The sequence below is a fragment of the Sturnus vulgaris genome, chromosome 15 (genome assembly GCF_052056855.1).
Source record: "Sturnus vulgaris isolate bStuVul1 chromosome 15, bStuVul1.hap1, whole genome shotgun sequence".
Taxonomy (NCBI): domain Eukaryota; kingdom Metazoa; phylum Chordata; class Aves; order Passeriformes; family Sturnidae; genus Sturnus; species Sturnus vulgaris.
Genome location: NC_142257.1, coordinates 17,187,222 through 17,205,886, shown reverse-complemented (window position 1 = coordinate 17,205,886; position 18,665 = coordinate 17,187,222). Strand labels below are relative to the sequence as shown.

The following is an 18,665-nucleotide window of genomic DNA, read 5'->3' as shown; positions in this document are numbered from 1 at the left end:
CAGCTGGGAGGTGTGATGGGCTGGGGAGTTCAGAGCCCTGCATGGGGTGAGGCACTCCTTGAGGCTGCCCTGAGGTGGGGCAGGTCCCTGCTGGAGGCAGAGCTGGCAGTTTTTACCTCTCCTCCAGGTGCATCCGTGAGCATCCCTCGCGGTCACACCTATGGCAGCCGATCCCTGCACGGCCCCTGCCTGCAACAAGGGAGCAGAGAAAGTGAGACCCAGCCCAGAGAGAGAATCCTGCTGGTTTCCTGCCACCCTGCTGCTCCTCTCCACCAGGCTGTTTCCCAGACCCATCCCAGGGCTCCTTGGCAGAGCTCTGCAAGTGCTTTTTGCTCAGCATGCTCTGGTTCTCTGGGGTTTTCTGACATGGCAGTGCAAGAGTATTCCTTACACAGGGCTTCTGGCAGCTTTCCTTACAAAGCCCCCCTCAACCAGCTAAAGTGGAGCAAATGGATTCTGTGGTTGCAGGTTTCAAGAGAAACTTGTCGATGTGAGCCCACAGAATGTCCAATTTCACCCATCAGGTCCACAGAGTGAGATACCTGAGTTTTGGACTGATCCCCCCAACAACCCCTCCCCAGCCCCACCAACAAACAAGAGCCACATTAAAGGTCTTTGAGCTAAATGCAAGCAAATCTGAGCTATCAAAGTGACTGATGTAGCAGCATTTCTCTTGCAGAGTGTTTTGCACAAGGCAGGGATGGACAGTGATGTGTCCCCCTGAGGTGACCCCAGGCTGGGGGACCATGCCAGGTCACCACAGATGGTGTGTCCCCTGCACACAGCTGCCTGAGCTCAGAGACTTGCACAGAGCTGATGGAGACAAAAAGACAGAACACCACTGCCTGTGTGCTGCTGGAGGTGATGGGTGGATCAGGGTCCAGATGTGCCACCTGCTTTCCAGTGCCTGCAAAGAGCCCACGGAGCAGCAGATGTCTGCAGTGTCCAGTCCCTGCAGAGGGATCTGCTTATACTCTCTCTTGGCCTTGCCCTTGCAGGCCTTCAGCTTCATTCTCCACTAGCCTGACAAGAGAAAGGCTGGCCTAGACTTCCTGGGCCACCAGCACATCAGCCTCCCGTAGCCCAGAATCCCACCTGGGGCAGCAGGAGCTGAGCCTTCCCAAAACAAGCCCCTGGACAGTCCTCAGGTTCACACATGTGGGCCAAGTCTCCTCTGTGCTGTTCATCTGCCATCCCAAATTAAGAGGGAAAAGCAGTAAATCTTTGCCACCAAATCCAGGAGGGGAAAATCAGTCCCAGGCACTTGGTGTTGCCATGCACTGACAGCAGGGCCAAGCCAATGAAGCATGTTCCAGGAATTGACTTACAAAACTACCAACACTCTCCTGAGCAAAACCACAACGTGATCCCAAAAATACTGAAAACCCAACATGGGCCAAATTTTGACTTTCTCAAAGTGAAGGTAAAATGCAGATATGTAAGACATGCAACACCGAGCCACTACTCAAATCTTTGGAGGAATCTTTCTGGCCTTTTTCTTAATATGAGATGAATAATGCGGGGTTTTGAGTGAAATTTTTAAAGAACAACCAAAAGGCTTTGAGTTGAAATTCTCCACCTCCCTGCCATCCATCCAAAAACTCCAGTAGGAACCACCCAAGCTGAATTCCAGTCCAGTAGTTCAAGCTTGGCACAGCTGTATGCAACCAGAAAACAGGAAACTAAAAGCAGTTAGGAGATGAGCCTGAGTAAGAAATGTTGGCAAACCTCAGTAAGTGTGGTGTCCCAGCCATCCCTCCTAACTTTAAGTCACTTACATTATTTATATTTAAAAAAAAAAAAAAAAACCCACCATTTTTTATTACATATAAACTACTCCAGTTGTTAAGCATTACACTACTGTTTCACCCTCTGTGAAGTCTCACTGGAATGTTTGTGGTCTGGAAGGAGTGCTGAGGAATCAATACTTAAAGCCTTAGTCATGTTCCTCCTTGGCCTGTGTTGCTGCTGGAGAAGAGGCACCAGGGAAGCCCTGGCAGGATGTGTGCACAGACAATTCCTAAGCTGGGAAGACCATCAGCTTCCAGTGTAGCAAATCTGGGAGCTGAGCTCAGCCAGGAGGAGAAATCTGGGTCTCTTGCTGCCTCCTGACCCTTGAGCTTTGTGTGTCTCTGTTGGAATCCAGAAACCTGGGAGTTTTGAACTTTCTGTGCTTTGTGACACTGACCCTCAGGAGAACACTGCTTTTGACCTGAGGCCTTGGAGAAGGCTTCCAAATTTGAGTGATGGAGTTAAAATCACGGGTGTGTAGTTAGAAGTGTGTGATTTCACATGGTGAAGGGTTTTGATGTTTTTAGAATATAGTAATAGGTATGGGACAAGATGGATGTTCTTGGGTGTTGTCTCTTTCTGTCTTCTCCCTTCTTCTTCCAACTTTCAGGCAGTAGTTTTTGGTTGGACAGTTAGTGCTGTATTGCAGGTCACAGGTGTTTGGTTATTAGGTCAAAAGTATAAATAATATAGGTGTTAGTGCTTTATTGGACTGTTTAGCTTTGCAAGACCTTGTAACTAACTAGATTTGTCTCCATTTTGCTCACTTTTAGCTGGTGGCTAGAAGTGTTGCAGAACTTTCTGTACTTTAAATAAGATTTAATAAACAACCAAGTCCAAACATGAAAAATTCATCTCCTTTGTGTTTTTAATCCTGACTCTAAGTAATGACCAAAAAAAAAAAAAAAAAAAAAAAAAAGAAAAGAAAAAGTAAAGAAAAGAAGCCACTAATTAGCTAGTACAGTTAACACATTTAGAAGTCTTCCATTGGATCCGTGCTCCATTTCACACACCTGCTTGGGGGTGCTGTGTGCACCCAAAACCTGCAGACGAGCTGAGGGTGTAACAACCCATGACAAACTCCCAACAAGTCACCAACTACTTGATTTTTGCTTGCAGTGACAGTCACTTGAAGCACACACGGGTTATGAGTGGCTGAGGCTTCCCAGAATCCTCAGAGGAATTGCAAGATTGGATTGTGACAGGCTGTGGCTTTGATCTCTCTTCATGGTGATGCCTTGTACTGGAGTCATGCAGCCAACTCCTGCCACACTCCAGCTCACCCCACATCAGCTGCAGAGGGTCTGTGCCACCCTACAGCTCGCCCATGACCTGCTGCCTCCCCACCTGCGTGGGGAATGCAAATGAGCAAAGGGAGGAGCACACAGGCTGTGAGGCCACAGCTTGGAAAACCTGGAAGACAAACGATGGTGGAACAGCTGGCTGCAAGTGTCCACATCTGCCTCCAGCAGACAGCTGGAAGGTCACCAGCTCTGGAGAGAGGCCAAACCCAGACTCTCAGCACTGTTCTGTTTGCCCTGGAAAGCACCAAAGTGCAGCTCAGCCTCTGAAGCTGCCCCAGCTTCAACCAGGCTGTGGGGAGAGGACACATTGCAGCACTGGGGCAAGGGATGGGATGTTCAGAGGTCCCTCTGGGGCTCCTCTGACTGTCCCAAATCTGCACAGCCTGGCTGCCTCGGACTGCAGGCTGACATTCCCCCCAAATCCCTCCTCATTTCCTTCTGTTTCTGCTTTGCAGAGTGCTCTCTGAAGCAGGTAAGAGCTGAAAAGGGGTGTGTGGGTCCCATCAGTGGATTTTCACAGGTCTTGCTCCTTCTGCAGGCTCAGGCACCCTCCCAAGTGACTGCTCTTCCCTAGGTCCTGGGAATGGGGTGGGCACCTCTTGCACGTCCAGTGTTCCCAGCCTCCTGCAAAACTTAACTGAGGTTAGCATTCAAAAAAGGGTCTGGTAAGAAAAGGGGATGACCTGGGACACATCCCAGCCAGGACTGGTCACAACAGCAGATAATGTGGCCCTGCTGAGTTGTAGACAGTTGGGAAACAGGAGCTCCATGATTTGGAGCAGACCAGCTCTGCAGGGCCCATGTAAACAGAAGAACATGGATTCATGCTAGAATGAGCACATTATTGCTGTAGGAGAGGCTAAGGGAAGCCCAGGCATCCATGACCCATGGCTAACCATGGCCTTTCCATCTCCTTCCCTGAGCTGGGGCTTGGTGGGAGAGATGGGACAGAGGCTGAAGGGGCTGAGAGCCCCATCCCTGAGACCATCCCTGACCATGTGCACAGGCCAGATTCAGCAAGCCAACAGCTATTACCTTCATTTAGCAGAATTCCAGCAGCACCAGCTCATCACTATGAGTTTCCAGTGCCACAGGACAGCAATTTAGGACAGCCACTCACTCCCTGCTCCAGCCCTGATCTGCCCTGGGTCCTGCACAGCCCCTGGACCAGGAGGAGACAGGGCAGGGCTGGCTGGGAGGGAAGGAGAGCAGAAATATCCCATCACCTGCTTTGGGATGACGCTGGATTTGCAGTGGGGTCAGTGAAGCCGGGCTGGCATCCACTGCAGGGAAGCACTGGTCCCCAAGAGGCCGGGCAGAGATGCAGCAAAGTTTGCCCTGATTTTGTGAGAGGTTGGAAACCACACAGCAGCTCTTTCAGGGACGGGATCTGGAAGTGTCCCAGCTTTTGTTGAAGCTGAATGGCTGGTGGGAAATGATTTATTTTTAATTTTCTTCCCTGAGTTAGGAACTGGAAAGGCTCCCACTTCAGTTTTGTGTAACCACTTGGCTGCTGGGACACAGGAAGGCTTGGAGAAGAATCCTGCTGCTTAGTCAAGCATGAGCTTTTCCTCAAGTTCATGCTGAGCTGGGCTGCTTCCTGCAGCAGCCTTGCTTTTCCTTGCTGCTCTGCATCCCATTCCCTCCAGCTTGGAATCATGGAATGGTTTGGGTTGGAAGAGATGTCGAACTCCTTGGGCTAAAATGCCTATAAGTGACATCATTTGCTGTGATGGACCATGTGCTCTGAGTTCCTATCCCCTGTGAGCAGGAATGGAATGTGCCCAGCAACCATTTGATGTCTAGGCTGTAGATCCCATCCATGTGATCCCATCCATTTGATGCCCAAACTGTAGATCTCACCCATTATTTGATGTGCAGGCTGTAGATCCCATCCATTTGATCCCATCCATTATTTGATGTCCAGGCTGTAGATCCCATCCATTTGATCCCATCCATTTGATCCCACTCATTTGATGTGCAGGCTGTAGATCCCATCCATTATTTGATGTGCAGGCTGTAGATCCCATCCATTATTTGATGTCCAGGCTGTAGATCCTATCCATTTGATCCCACTCATTTGATGTCCAGGCTGTTGATCCCATCCATTATTTGATGTCCAGGCTGTAGATCCCATCCCCAGCGTGGCAGCAGGACAGGGATGGATGTGTTTTTATGGCCTGCCTTACCAGTGAATTTATAAAAGGCAGGTGTCACACATTACCCTGCACATGGGCACGGCCAGGGCTCTTTGAGGAGACAATCCTGGAGAGACATGGAGAGATCACAGCCATGGCTCTTCTTTTTGAAGCACATTTCTTCCTTCTTATGTCTCTGCTTTGACCTCTGCCCTTTCAACATGGCTGAAAATAAAAACCTTCTACCATTCTCATTGTGAAAATCCCCATTTATTTTTCCCATGGACTTGTTTTTTATATGATTTTGGATATCTCAATCATATTCTCAGCTCCTCTTCTCCAGATTGTAGACCCTGCCTTCTTAGCCTGTTCTCAGAAGACAGATTCTCCACCCCCTCGAGAATTTTGCCTACCTTTTTCTGGCTTTTCTCTAATTCTTTTACTTCTATTGCTCTGTTACAGTCTGAACACAGGGAAGGCAGCACTGCATAGTGAACTCAAGATGTGGGCACACCAAAAATTGATGCAGCATCAAACTGCCCTGTGCAGGAGCCCCTCCCTGATGACACCAAGTTCTAAATCACCTGCAGCATTTCAGGCTGTGAGGGCAGGGCTGGGCTGAGCTCTCAGCCACACACTGATGCCAGAATTACATTTTGCAGAGCTCCTGGAGTACTGGTGGTCATTGCTCATGGGCAATGTGCTGTCCCAGCCCTTTCCATCCATCTCTGCCACTGCAAACTGGTCCTACATCCTTCACTTCCAATGTGGAAAAGAGGCCGTGGATAAAACATATCCCACAGACTAAAATAAACCAGCTACATGCTAAAAAAAGAGCCTTTGGGTAATCAGAAATCACTGTGCATGGAACGTATTTTTTCTTGAAACCAAATCCTACAGCTCCTTATTTTGAATTTTTATTAGAGTCCCCAGAGCAATTAGGACACATTGAGTTCCAAATGACTCCTGCTAAACTTCATCCTGGGGAAACAACAGCAGTTTTTTGCTTATAGAAAACAATAAAGCTGAGTCTTAAAATCCTTTAACAGCTTTCCTGTTTGCCCTCTTTTGAAGTTATTAAAACAGGGGAAAATAAAATAATATATTCAGTATTTTTTGCATGTTCCTTTCCTTGTACTGACACCGTGGCTGGGCAGCACTTTGTGCACTGAGCCTTCCTCCAGCCCTGGGTGTGCACCATGCAAACCTGACTGCCCCCTTCACAGGGCAAACAGAAAGCCTGGACTGTGTCCAGCTCTGGCCTTCTCAGGACAGGAGGGACCTGGGGCACCTGGAGCAGGTCCAGTGGAGGCTGCAGAGCTGAAAAAGGGCCTGGAGCATCTCTGTGCCCAGGAAAGGCTGAGAGAGCTGGGGCTGCTCAGCCTGGAGAGGAGCCCCAGCTGAGAGGAACCTCAGCCTTGGGTGTCCCTGTCTGTCCCTGGGTGTCTCTAGGTGTCACTGGGTATTTCTGTGTGTCCCTGGGTGTCTCTGTGTGTCCCTATGTGTCCCTGGGTGCCCCTGGGTGCAGGTTCTGTTCCAGGACCCAGCAATGGCACCAGAGGAAGGGGCAGGGACCGAGCCCAGGAATTGTCCCTGTACAGGAGGCAGAATTTCTGCCCTGGGCAGTGCCCAGCCCTGAGCAGAGACCAGAGAGGCTGTGGAGTTTTCTCACTGGGGATATTCCAGATATTCCTGTGCCCTGAACTCTGGGATGGCCCTGCTGGAGCAGGGAGATTGGATCAGATGAGCCACTGTGGGTCCTTCCAACCTTCCCTGGCCTGTGGTTCTGGGATTCTGTGATTCTGTCGTTCTGTGATTCTGGGGTTCTGGGGTTCTGTGGTTCTGTGATTCTGGGGTTCTGGGATTCTGGGGCTCTGGGGTTCTGGGGTTCTGTGATTCTGGGGTTCCGTGGTTCTGTGATTCTGGGGTTCTGGGATTCTGGGGTTCTGGGATTTTGGGGCTCTGGGGTTCAGTGGTTCTGTGACTGCACCCTCATTTTACATCTTGGTGATGTGGCAGGAGTCACTTAAGCCTCCACAAAAAGTGCCCCAAAGCAGGGGGATGATGAGCTTAGGGGTCTGCCAGGAGAAGTGTGAGCTCGAGGCAGAAGGTGCCGGGTGTGGATGAACCCGGACCTGAATGTCCTTGTGTCAGGTGTGCAATCTTCCTGGAACAGGCCCCTTCAAACCCCATCTCAGCCTGCCTGTGGGAGGACAGGGACCCTGCTGCAGGCAGTGGGGTCTGTGATCCTCAGATCCTCCCTCCTGCAGAAGCAAACCCTGACCCCCTCGGAGACCTTGCAGGGCTCCCTGTGGATTAGTCCTGCAGAAACCCACTGCAATTCACAGGAATCCTCCTGTGGCTCAGACAGAACCAGGAGCCTCCAGAGAGGGAGCAGCAAAGGAGGGAAAATTTTTACAGCATCCTGGGGCGAGGAGGAGAAGGGCAGCTCCCAAAGGATGTTCTCCAACCCACTAAGTGGGTCTGGCCAAGGTCCTTGTTTGCTGCAGGAGCCCAAGGTGCAGATCTCAAGCCTGCAGCTGTAAAGAGATCACAGGGACACCAAAGGATCCCAGCCAGCTCTTTCCTGGCATGGCAGAAAAGGTGGAGAAAAGGGGAAGAGCCTCTCTTGCCCTGGCACCCCACCTTCAGGCAGGTCCCAGAGCTCAGAGAAGAGCTTGAGAGCAGGATCCTGTTCTGGGTAACAGGTGACTCCCTGTGGCTCCAGCCTTGCCTTAGTGCAGTACAAACACCTTGTAATCAGCCTGTGTTGGGTTGAGTCCAACTCAAGACAGGAGTTTTCAGGGGTTTTAGGCTCATCTCAGAGCTGGCTCCATCCTCACCTGTGCCTCTGTGCTCTGGTGCTCACCTTCTCTGGAGGGGAGTTTATAATCTGATTGTTTATAGGGTTGGGGTTTTTTATATAAAACCAGGCTGTTTATGGGGCATTTCCACTCAGTTCTGTGCAGCATTGTAATTGAATTCATGAAAACCCAGCTTTCCCCACAGCCAGGGTTACCTTCCATAAAAATCCACAAGCATTGCAACTGCTTCTCATAACCCATAAATGGAAACAGCTTCTTCCCCTCTCTTTCCCTCCCTTTGCTTGATCCTCCTTCCCCACATTCTCCCAGTACCCAAAATAATAAAACAAGGCTGGCAGCTGACTCAGACCCCAGAAAAGGAAATTCCTGCCATGCTGTCTGTCTACACTAAACCCATGCAACGCCTCGCTGCAAGATTCCAGGAGGCAGCAGAGCCCATCCTGCCTGTCCTCTGGGAGAAACATCCAGAGGGATGGAGACCAGTACTGCAGAATGAAATGGAGTTTTGGGAGGGAGGAAAACTCCCTTCACACTCCAACACATCCATAAACCTCGGAGATGAGGACCAGGGATACATCAGAGTTGTACAGAGGTCCTCTGAGCACAGAAGCTGGTGGACAACGTGTGCAGACAGATGTGGGGACCAGCAGCACTGTGAGTCCAGAACGATGCCCAGAATGAGCAGAGATGGCTGGGCACTGCTTTGGGCTCCCTGGGAGCTCAGTGTGACCCAGAGAGAAGGGACCAAAGTCTTCCTGAGTATCCCCCAAACCTATCAGGAGAAGGGGATGACAGCAAACAGACTTTTGTGGGTGCTGACAGCAGAGAAAGCTGGTTTGGAGCCAGCTGATGATGTCCAAAACTGATGTGCACCAACCTGCAACACCAGACAACTCCTCACTCGTCAGTGTGAGTGTGAAATCTCCCATTCTCTCCACACAGCACTCCTTCATCCACAGGGAACCACCAGGAACCACCTGCTGGCATTACTGTCAGTGAGACAGATGCTCTTGAAGTTGGAGGACAAAAGAGGGGATCCTCCTCTGAGAAAGAGAAGAGCAAGCACTGTGGATGTCATCATTGTATACATCTACAGACATCCCAAAGGTCTGCATTTCCACCCTGGACTATCTCCAGGTAAAAAGGAATAACTCCAGTCCGTGTGAGGAGGGTGACCAGGCTCCCTTGGCAGAGAGGAATGATCTTTGTTTTGCCCTGCTCTCCCAAGGGTTCTCCCTGCCCATCACTTCAGCACGGTTTCTGCTTGCCAACTCAGCTCTGTGCACACCATGGTGGTCCCCACATCCTCCAGACTCGAGACAAACACCTGCCCCTGGATCCCAGAGACCTGGGGGTTTTTGAGCTTTCTGTGCTTTCTAGCACTGACCCCCTGGAGAACACTGCTTTTGACTTGAGGCCTTGGAGAAGGCTTCCAAATTTGAGTGATGGAGTTAAAATCGTGGGTGGGTAGTTAAATAAAAGTGTGTGCCTTCACATGGTAAGAAGTTTTAAATTTGAAGTTTTTACAGTATAGCAAGAGGTATGGGACAAAATGGAAAATTTTAAGTAGAGTCTCTTTCAGTGTTCATCTTCCTTCTTGTTCATGAATTTCAAGTAGTAGTTTCTTGTTAGTCAATTAGTGTCACACTAAGGGTCACAAAAAGGTAATTATTAGGTTAAAAAATAAATAATATAAGTATTAATTCCCTATTGAAGTATTTAACTTTAAGAGACCTCGTAGCAGCTAAATCTTCCTCCATTTTACTCGCTTCTGACAAGTAACTAAAAGCGCTGCTGAATGTTCTGTACTTTTTAATAAAATTTAATAAACAACCAAGCCTAAACACGAAAAAATCTGTTTCCTTCATGTATTTTTTAATCCTAACTCTAAGTAAAAACAAACAAACAAACAAAAAAGACAAACCACTAATTAAGTGGTGCAAAACTCACCACTGTTACAACCTGCTTCAAGCCTCCTGGATGCTCCTGAGTGTTGCCATGTCAGCCTTGCAATTCCAGCTGGCTCCAAACCAGCAGCACTGGTACAAGGCACCCATGGATGGGTCGCAGAGACCTTGACTGCTGAAGATGGCTGAGTCCAGAAAAGGCTGTTGGAGAGTCCAGACGGGACTAACTGCTCTGACTGATTTCAGCAAGCAAAGCATAACACAGGATCAAGCAGTGTCCACTTTGGACCTAAGGCAAGTCATCCATCTGTGAGGGGAACAGCTGGGGAACTGTCACCAGTGGGGACTTTCTATTTTCATCTCAGTGAAGGGAAGGGAGAACAGCTTCCCTCACCCAAATCAGACTGAGATGCACTTATTTGGCTTGAAAACACAGACTCAGACAAGACTTGCTGACAGCCAAAAGGGCTGAAACTTCCCTGCCTGAAATTAGAGGGTGTTAGGGCACGAAATGTGGCAATTCCACTAAAGTCAGCAGCTCCACTTGGGCATAAAGCTGTCTGCCCAGAGGACCTGCAAAAAACAGCCTGGGAACATGAGATCTAACATGAAGGGACTTTAATACGTCACCAGGACCAAATGAAGACATTTGAGAGACAAAGTGGAGAGAGGAAGTCACTACAGGGGAGCAGACAGTGATGCCTTGGGTTTTAGCTTTTATATTTTTCAGAATCTCTGCTGCTTAGTGTGGAACTCTGAAACGTCACATTAGGTGTTAGTGAGCTCTCTTCACAGGGGACTCAGACAAAACAATTCCTTTCTAGCTGGACAATCAAGGACAACTGGCACCCAAAAAGCAGAAACAGCAGCGAGGGAAAGGGGGCAAGGCAGCGGCTGAGACTTCATAGCCTGGGGCTGTGGGTGGATCATTGACCCCAATGTGCAGATGAACCAAAACTGATAAAAGTGTAAAACTCGTGCCCAGGATCCAGCTGGGATTTGATTTGGGTGTAGCCCTGGCCGGGCTCTTGTACTGCCCGAGGTGAATCCTTTCAATAAATCCCGATTTTATTCCTTTTGCTCTGTCCGGTCTCTGTTCCAGCTCGGCCTTTCCTGGCATCAACAGGACAATGCTGTAGGAAAACCACCCCCTCTCAGACCAGGATATGAACATCAGCCCTTTTCCTGGTGAATACTCTGCCCATAAGCTCATTTCAGCAGGACATTTTTAATGTGGTTTAGCCCAGAATTTCCACTTTTCCTTTCAAAACTACAGAAAACATTCCTATAAAAGAAGTGTGGGCTATGCAAATCTTCCAAAGGTGAACAGATGATCACTGACCTGAAAACTGCCTGTTTTCAGAAGCTGTAGAAAACCAGGGAGGCACCAACAGTTCATCATTCTGCCATGCTGGAGGAGTCACACTCATTCTGTTCTCTGGAGAGAGTGTCTGGTTTGCAGGTAGCATGACCACTCTCCTTTCTCCAGCATCTTTCACTCAAGGAAAAATGGTCTGGGGCACACCTACGTTTTTGGTGGGTCCATCCTGTGTAGTGATGTGCTGTCTGCCCAGGCTGCAGTCAGCAGGGTGTAGAAAAGGCAGAAAATATAATTGCATATTTATTCTCAGAACTTAGAGACCAGGATGGAACCACTAAAGGAAAAGCAGGATTTTGCTGCTCCGTTAGGATTGATGAGTTATCATTAACACAGCACAGGAGCTGCTCGGATATAGCAGAACTGGCTTGAATACATGGAAAAGCACTTTGAGTGAGACTCAGCTCACCCAAATGTAGACATCTCCAGCTGAGCTCAGCCCCCAGGGTTCAGAGCCAGCAGAAAGGCTCTGTCTGATCTGCATCAGAAGTTTGTGTTAAAGCAGAAAAATTCACTCTGCTGCTCTCTGTCCCCCAGCCTGGGACAGCAGCCCCAGCTCTGTCTGATGCTGCAAACACCCACATGAAACACACGGGGCTCCTGCCCAGCCCTGCTGAACGTATTTGGGCTGCAAACTCTTCCACATCTTACTGTGACATGGCCAGATCTAGCTCCCTAGGCACGAATGCCTCTGAGCAGCTTGAAATGTTGAAGCTGACTTGTTTTGAAAACAGAGCAAGTTGTCCAGAAAGTGCAAGTGAAACCCTGGTGGAGCCATTTTGCAGTTCCTGTGCAGAGGCTGGATCTGCCCTTAATGGATGTGCTGGATAACCATGGTGAAAGGAGCAGGATTTCCCTGAGGAAGGACTCTAACAGGCACACTCCTCAATTGATGTAAAGGTGCTTTATAGGGTCAAGGATGCTGCTTCTCCTCTGGGGAATTACAAAAAAGAGCAAAGAGCACATCAGGATGATGTAATTGCACCAGCACTGTGTTTTAACTACACCTGCTCTGGGACCAAAAGGCCCTCCTGACCTCCAAGATGCCCTGCACTAGATTTTGTGGCAAGGGTAGGGCAGAGCTGCTACACCAGCCTGCAATCTGCCTCTTAGCAGGCTTTTTTAGTTTCTGTTCTCCCTCTCCTTAGACATCATTACATTTGGGCATCAGACAATGACTTTGTGAACGGATGAATTACGTGCTGGACTGAGGCTTTAGTGAAGCACAGAGAGGCCAGAGGGGCCTGCCAGAAATGAGTGTGCTGCAAAGATGAAAGAGGCTGAGGAGATGAGCCCTGCTCAGCCTGGTTCAGCTGGTGACCCAATGACACAGTGGCACACGAGGAGTGGCAGCCAGGTTTGCTGCAGGGGACAAGTGTGCAAACTGCAGTCCTGAGCCTGACCCTGGAATCTCTGATTGCTGCAGTGTGCAGAATTAAAGGGACAGTGTCCCCAAGGTCCCCAGGGTCCCCAAGGTGCACTCCTTGCACTTTGCTGTTATCTGGAGAGCAGTGGATTTCCTGCTCTTCTGCTTTCAGAAAATACCCAGCTCATAAAGCACAGGCTTCTGCTACACAACCATTCCCTGCATCTACCAGGAATTTTGTGGCCACTTTTCTGCTCTCATGGCAGTAATAGTAACACATCTGCATTTTAGGTGTTGCTATCAAGCTGTGATCTTGCTGTGGTGCTGCACATCCAAACCTCCTGCCTTTCACCTGGGCTTGTTACTCTGCTCCTGGGCCCCAGGCAGCTCTGGATCAACATTCCCACCAGGCATTTTGGAATCACCTCCTCTTGGATTTATCCCAGCTCTCACAGCAGGGCACACAGGAAATCCTGAAGCCACCTTTGCACACTGAACTCTCCCCATTCTTGTATGCAAAAATGAAAAGCCTCTAGGAAGCCTCTAGGGGCGAAAGGAGGTAGGTCCAAAAGTCTGGGATAAAAATCTCTTGCTCTTTCCAGACAGTTTTATGGGTTGGGATGAGGGATAATTCCCTCCCTGATGTCCTGTGGCTCCTGCAGAGGCAGGTCCCAGCTGTGCACACACCAAAAACCCTTTCACCATGCTCAGGTGCTGAGCTTTAAGGATCACCTGCAGGAGAGGCACAGGATGGGCTCCAGAGCCACACACCTGTCCCAGCAGCCCCGAGGAAGGAGCCACCAAAGGGAACTGCCTCAGCTGCTGCAGCAAATTAATTCTCTCTACTGTGAGGAAAAACAACTCTGTGATTATCTGCTGCCTCAGTTTCCACACCCATGCATGGAGAAAGCTGCCTGTGTGTTCTGGGGAAGAGGAAAGGCTTTTATGGTGAGAAAATACCAAGGGACCTGGATAAACTGCCTCGAAAGGACACAGCATGTCCCTTCCTGGAAAGGCAGGTTAGCACTCCCAAGTGCAGGCAGGCAGCTCCTGTTCCCAAGCTCAGGACAGGTGAGGAGTGGCTTGAACAGCTGCCCTTGCCTGGTGCTGCTAACTTAGGAGGCAAAACCTAAATACTCATTAAGGCAGCACTTGGCAGAAACCCCATCCTCAATTACAAAAGTCAATTCATTTTTTTTTATGAGTCTGAAGCCTTTGGGGCCTTATAATCTAATTAAATAAAGCTTTCTCACTTTCCTCTTGCCTGCTCCCCTAGCTTCTGTTGTACCAGTAAAGACAAATACTTATTTTTAATTTAGCAGAATCCCCCTGCATCGTGTATCCCCTTCTAGCCAGGAACTCCTCCTGTTCCCCCCATGCCTGTGTCCTGCTTGCTTTTGTTCCTAGGGAGTGCCAAAGCTCCAGGCTCCCAAAGCTCCATCCACTCCCACAGCCTGGGTGCCAGTGCCTGTTTGAGCAGCAAAGATGCAGAATCTGGGAAGGAGCAGAGCCCTACACGAGGTGAGCTCAGCGTTGGGAACAGTGTCTCGTGTCACAATGAGGGCAGGACTCATCCAAATCTATCTTCCATGGAATACCCTGAGCTGGAAGGGACTCACAAGGATCATCTAGTCCAACTCCTGGCCCTGCACAGCACAACCCAGAAATCCCACCCTGTGGGGCTGGACAAAACCCCAGCCTGAGAGCGTTGTCCAAACACTCCTTGAACTTCCAGGACCTGTGGTGAGCAGATGCTGCTCTAGGACATGAAACAAGGAGAGGCTGTGGGTGAACTGGAGAAGGTGCCACAGCATCCCCAAAAGGTTTGGCTGGAAAGGACCTCAAAGATCACCTCATTCCACACCCCTGCCATGGGCAGGGTCACCTTCCACTAGTCCAGGGCCATCCTCTCCTCCTGTGTGCAGCACCAGCCAACAGCAGGAGGCCGTGCACAGAGAGGGCAGAGATCTCTGTGAGTGTGCCCAGGCCCTGCTCTGTGTATGGCAGCACCTGGATATTTCCCTGAGCCAGCCTCAGACCACCCAGTTCTGGATCAGGAGCTGGAGGAAGGCTGGAAGGTACCACAGGGAACTCCCTCTCCACCTCTATGAGGCTTTTGACCAGAACCGTGTGAAATTTTTTGGAAAAATTGTTCACTTGCTGAAAATGGCAATTATAGGTCAGCTAAACCTTGCCTAGAGTTTTGATGCACTTGTGCTGAAAACACTGAAGAGCTGGATTAAAAAAAAAAAAAAAAGTTGCAAGAACTGAGTTTTCTGCTTTGACTTTGGAGCATGTAAGCAAATACAGAAAACAAAAAATGCAACCCTTCAATTTAGTTTGGTATCACAGCATTTCCCTGCTATCTTACAATTTTTTAAAGATTTACAAGAAAAAGAGATTTGGGTCAAATTTGTTTTTCCATATCAAGAAAATAATAGAGAGACAACTGCACATGGGGGAGGAGAAGCCAGAGAGGAGGCTGAGCTCACATCATTTTCCCTGGGCTTTTCAGGACGGTTGGTGAACCATAAGTGCATCAGCCACTGGGGTCTGATGTCAGTTCTCCTGCCTGAGTGCTCAGGAGAGCTCGGAGACACATCCTCCAAACCCCAGAAAGGGAGTATCACCTCTAGGTGATACCTCTCCTAGGTTTTGTATTTTGAGGGAGAATTAATTTCTCCATCCCAGAGGCACAGAAAGGCCACAGACACACGGGGAGCTCAGCTGCATCACCTGCAGGGGACACAAGGACGGGCAGTGACTGCACAAGACACCAAATCCAGCTGAGGGCCTGCAGCCCAGGAAACACTTCATCCAGAAGGTCACAGAGCAGCCCTGTCCCCAGCATGGCCCCTGCCACAGTCACAACACTTGGAAAGCTCCCACAGCCACTGGGAGCTCTGCACTGTCAGAGCTGGAGAGTGGGAGATGCAAAACCAGTGCACAAAGATTCTGCCAAAGTGGGGCTTTGGGAGATTACCCTTGGAACCAGACCATGTGCCATGCTGCAGAGGAAGGCAGAAAATCCTGGGATGAATCCTGGGCTCATCCTGCTTGGAGGGAAGCATTGCCCCTTCCCTGCCCCTGGTGAGGTCTCAGAGCAGCCACCAATGTCAGGGCATCCCACCAGCACCACCCTTGCTGGGAGCCATCCAGGATTCCTCAGAGAAGAAGAGGACACAGCAGAGGATGAGGCAAGGCTGGTGGCACCACAGAGGTGACCCTGACCAGCTGCCATGGCACCCCTCAGGGTGGTGCTGGGAAGATCCCTTCAGGTGTGGTCTCCTCTTTTGGGACCCAGCGTGAGCACAGCTCCTGGCCAGGACATGGGGACATGGGAACATGGGGACATGGGGACATGGGGACATGGGGACAGCTCCTTCAAACAACCTGACAGCAGACCTGAGCCACAGCCAGGCCCTTCAGAACCACAGAGCTGAGAAACCATGAGGGCAGTATGTGAGGTGATGAGAAGGAGGCAGAGGAAGGAGAGGAGGAAATGTAACAGTGGCGAAGAGGCAGGTGACAAAGCCTGTGCCCAGTGCCAGGCTGAGGCCAGAGCCCAGAAAAAGCACAGAGAGCACAAGAAGGAGCTTGGGCTCAGTGTAGAATCTCTGCTGAGGCTGCCTGCAGCTCCTTCCTCTGTCTGGCCCTGCCTGGTGCAAGGGAGGGAGCACCGGGGCTGATCCAATGATGGGAAGGGTTTGCTCTAAAGGAATCACCAGTGTCCCCACCTGGGAGCTGAGCAGAGCTAGGTGCTGCCCAGGCTCAGGAAAACTGGGCTGTGGACTGCAGGGAAGGACCTCCCTGAGCATCTCAGCCCCTCCTGGAGCTCCTGCAGGAACACAAAGGGACAGTGAGGATGAAGGAGAGGTGTCCAGGTTGCACAGGTGCCTCTCCCTCATGAGCCCAGCCTGCCAGTCACCTCCCCAGGGTCACAGCAAACAGGGAGGGAGCCAGAACTGACCCTGTCCCTCTCACACTGTCACCTCCAGAGGGAAGTACCAGAGCCTCCTGTGCAGAATCTGGTCCTGTACCACTCCTATGGCTCCATCCAGCCACTGAGAGCCTGGATGCACCGAGCCTCCCATGGATCCTGTCCCACCACATCCCTGACAAAGGCATTTTCCTGCCAAAAGGGCAAGGAGATGTTTCCACCTCCAGCAAATGTGGCAAAGAGGTGTGTCCACAGCAGAGTCTGTCAGGTAGGAGGGCAAGCAGCACCCTCAAGGGATGTGACCACTTCCACCAGGAGATCACCCACTCCAGGGACTGCTCACACACAACCTCCGAGGCAGCTTTTCCCTCAGCAGGAATCACTCTGCCCATAGCCAGCACTTTGCTGGCAGTAACCACAGCTCCCTCCCAGCCCAGGGAACGTCCTTCTGGCACCTCCACCAACCTGTGCAAGTCAGCAGGGCCACACACAGCTGCTGTGTGTGTGACCTGAACAGGGAATTCCATTTCCTTCTGGCACCAAGAACCAGCTCCAGCTTTGTGCAGAACCACGGACTCCACATGGGGCAACTTCAGATTTCAAAGGAGACTTTTCACTTCAGTCCCTTTGACATGGTGGCCTGAGATACCCAGCACTGTGTGCCTCAGAACAGGCACAGAACACACAAACCCATGGCAGGGAAGCTTGTGGCACTGCTGGATGGAGGGAACTCCACTGGAGGGAAAACCCACGGAGGAAGAGGACAAAAAGGTGTTGGGTGATGGGATGGAGAGCAGAGAAGTGATGGTACTGTGGGTTGAAGTCCAGAAGAGCAATTCAGGGTATTTCAGGAGGGAGTTGAGGGGTGAGCAGCACCAGTGGGGAGAGCAGAAAGCCAAGACACCTGTGAGTGCTTGATGTGAAGAGCCACGCAAGGAGGACACCCTGGGGTCAGAAAAGCAAATCCTCTTCTTGGGCACCTCAGAAACTGGTCTGAAACTGCTTGACTCCCTCTTGCCACTCTCCGTGGAACTCTCCTGAGTGGCCTCAGCAAACACAGCCTCACCCCATCCACCTGGTCTCCAGGAACTGGAGTTACTGCTTCCCATCAGCACCTCCCCAGGGCAAGCAGGACACTGAGCAGCCCTGGTGGTCACACAGAGCTTCTTCCTGGCACAGCTCCTGTGTCCCCTGCCCAACGCTGCCATTGCCACCTTGCCAAAGTCACTTAGCCACGCCAAGTTTCCCCAGAGAATAATCCAGCCACGTCCTAGGGTGGGCTGAAGAGTGATTGGGTGCTGGGACAGGAGGGAACTCAGTATTAATGCAGAACTACTCAGCTTCCAGCCCCACACACCCAAGGGGATGTCCAGGGAAAGCTGCCCTCTTCAACTCCACTTGTGCCTAACTTTTAGGGGGGAAAGAGGCACGAAATGAGGACCATCCATTTTGTGAATCGACCATCTCTCTCTGGACTCAGCTGCCCACTTTCAGACTTTATCCATTGTTTGCTTGGACTTGTATGGGAAAAATCACATTAAGGAAAATCCTAGTTGAATCACAGAGTTTGGAACTGTTGTAATGGACAATTTGACAAGGACATGGGGATTTAACATATTTTTAATGCAAAAATATCTAATGATAATATGTTCCACTCCTGGCTAAAAGCATTATCTACTGGCATGGGGGGAATTTAAGCCATAATGCCAGCTACTATAATGCAGGCCTGGAACTCCATGCAAATATTATCCTGATCCAAGAGCTACAAAGCTCTGTTTATCCTAGTAATTAATTCTGTCTTATGTTTAGTGATACAATTAGAGAAACACTGCCATTCTGACGGGCTTGCTTCCACCAGTGCCTTTTACTATATTTACATGCCCACAATAGGCTTGGTCTCACAGAAAAGGGTGAAATTGCATTTATGGAGACAATGCCACATGCATTCCCAAAGCATTTTAGAGATGTAAAGTTAGGCTCCAATTGCACGTTTATTGTGTGAGCACACAATGAGCT

The 18,665-nt window shown here is 50.1% G+C and overlaps 1 protein-coding gene across 1 annotated transcript in view; it reads right to left on the bottom strand.

The window, feature by feature from the left end:
• Window positions 1-18,665, bottom strand: part of PSD2 (pleckstrin and Sec7 domain containing 2) — a 57,466-nt gene that overhangs the window by 37,294 nt on the left and 1,507 nt on the right. The window contains exon 2 of the mRNA XM_014887665.2: window positions 117-189. The gene's annotated coding sequence lies outside the window, so the exon portion shown is untranslated. The remainder of the gene's footprint in view (window positions 1-116; window positions 190-18,665) is intronic.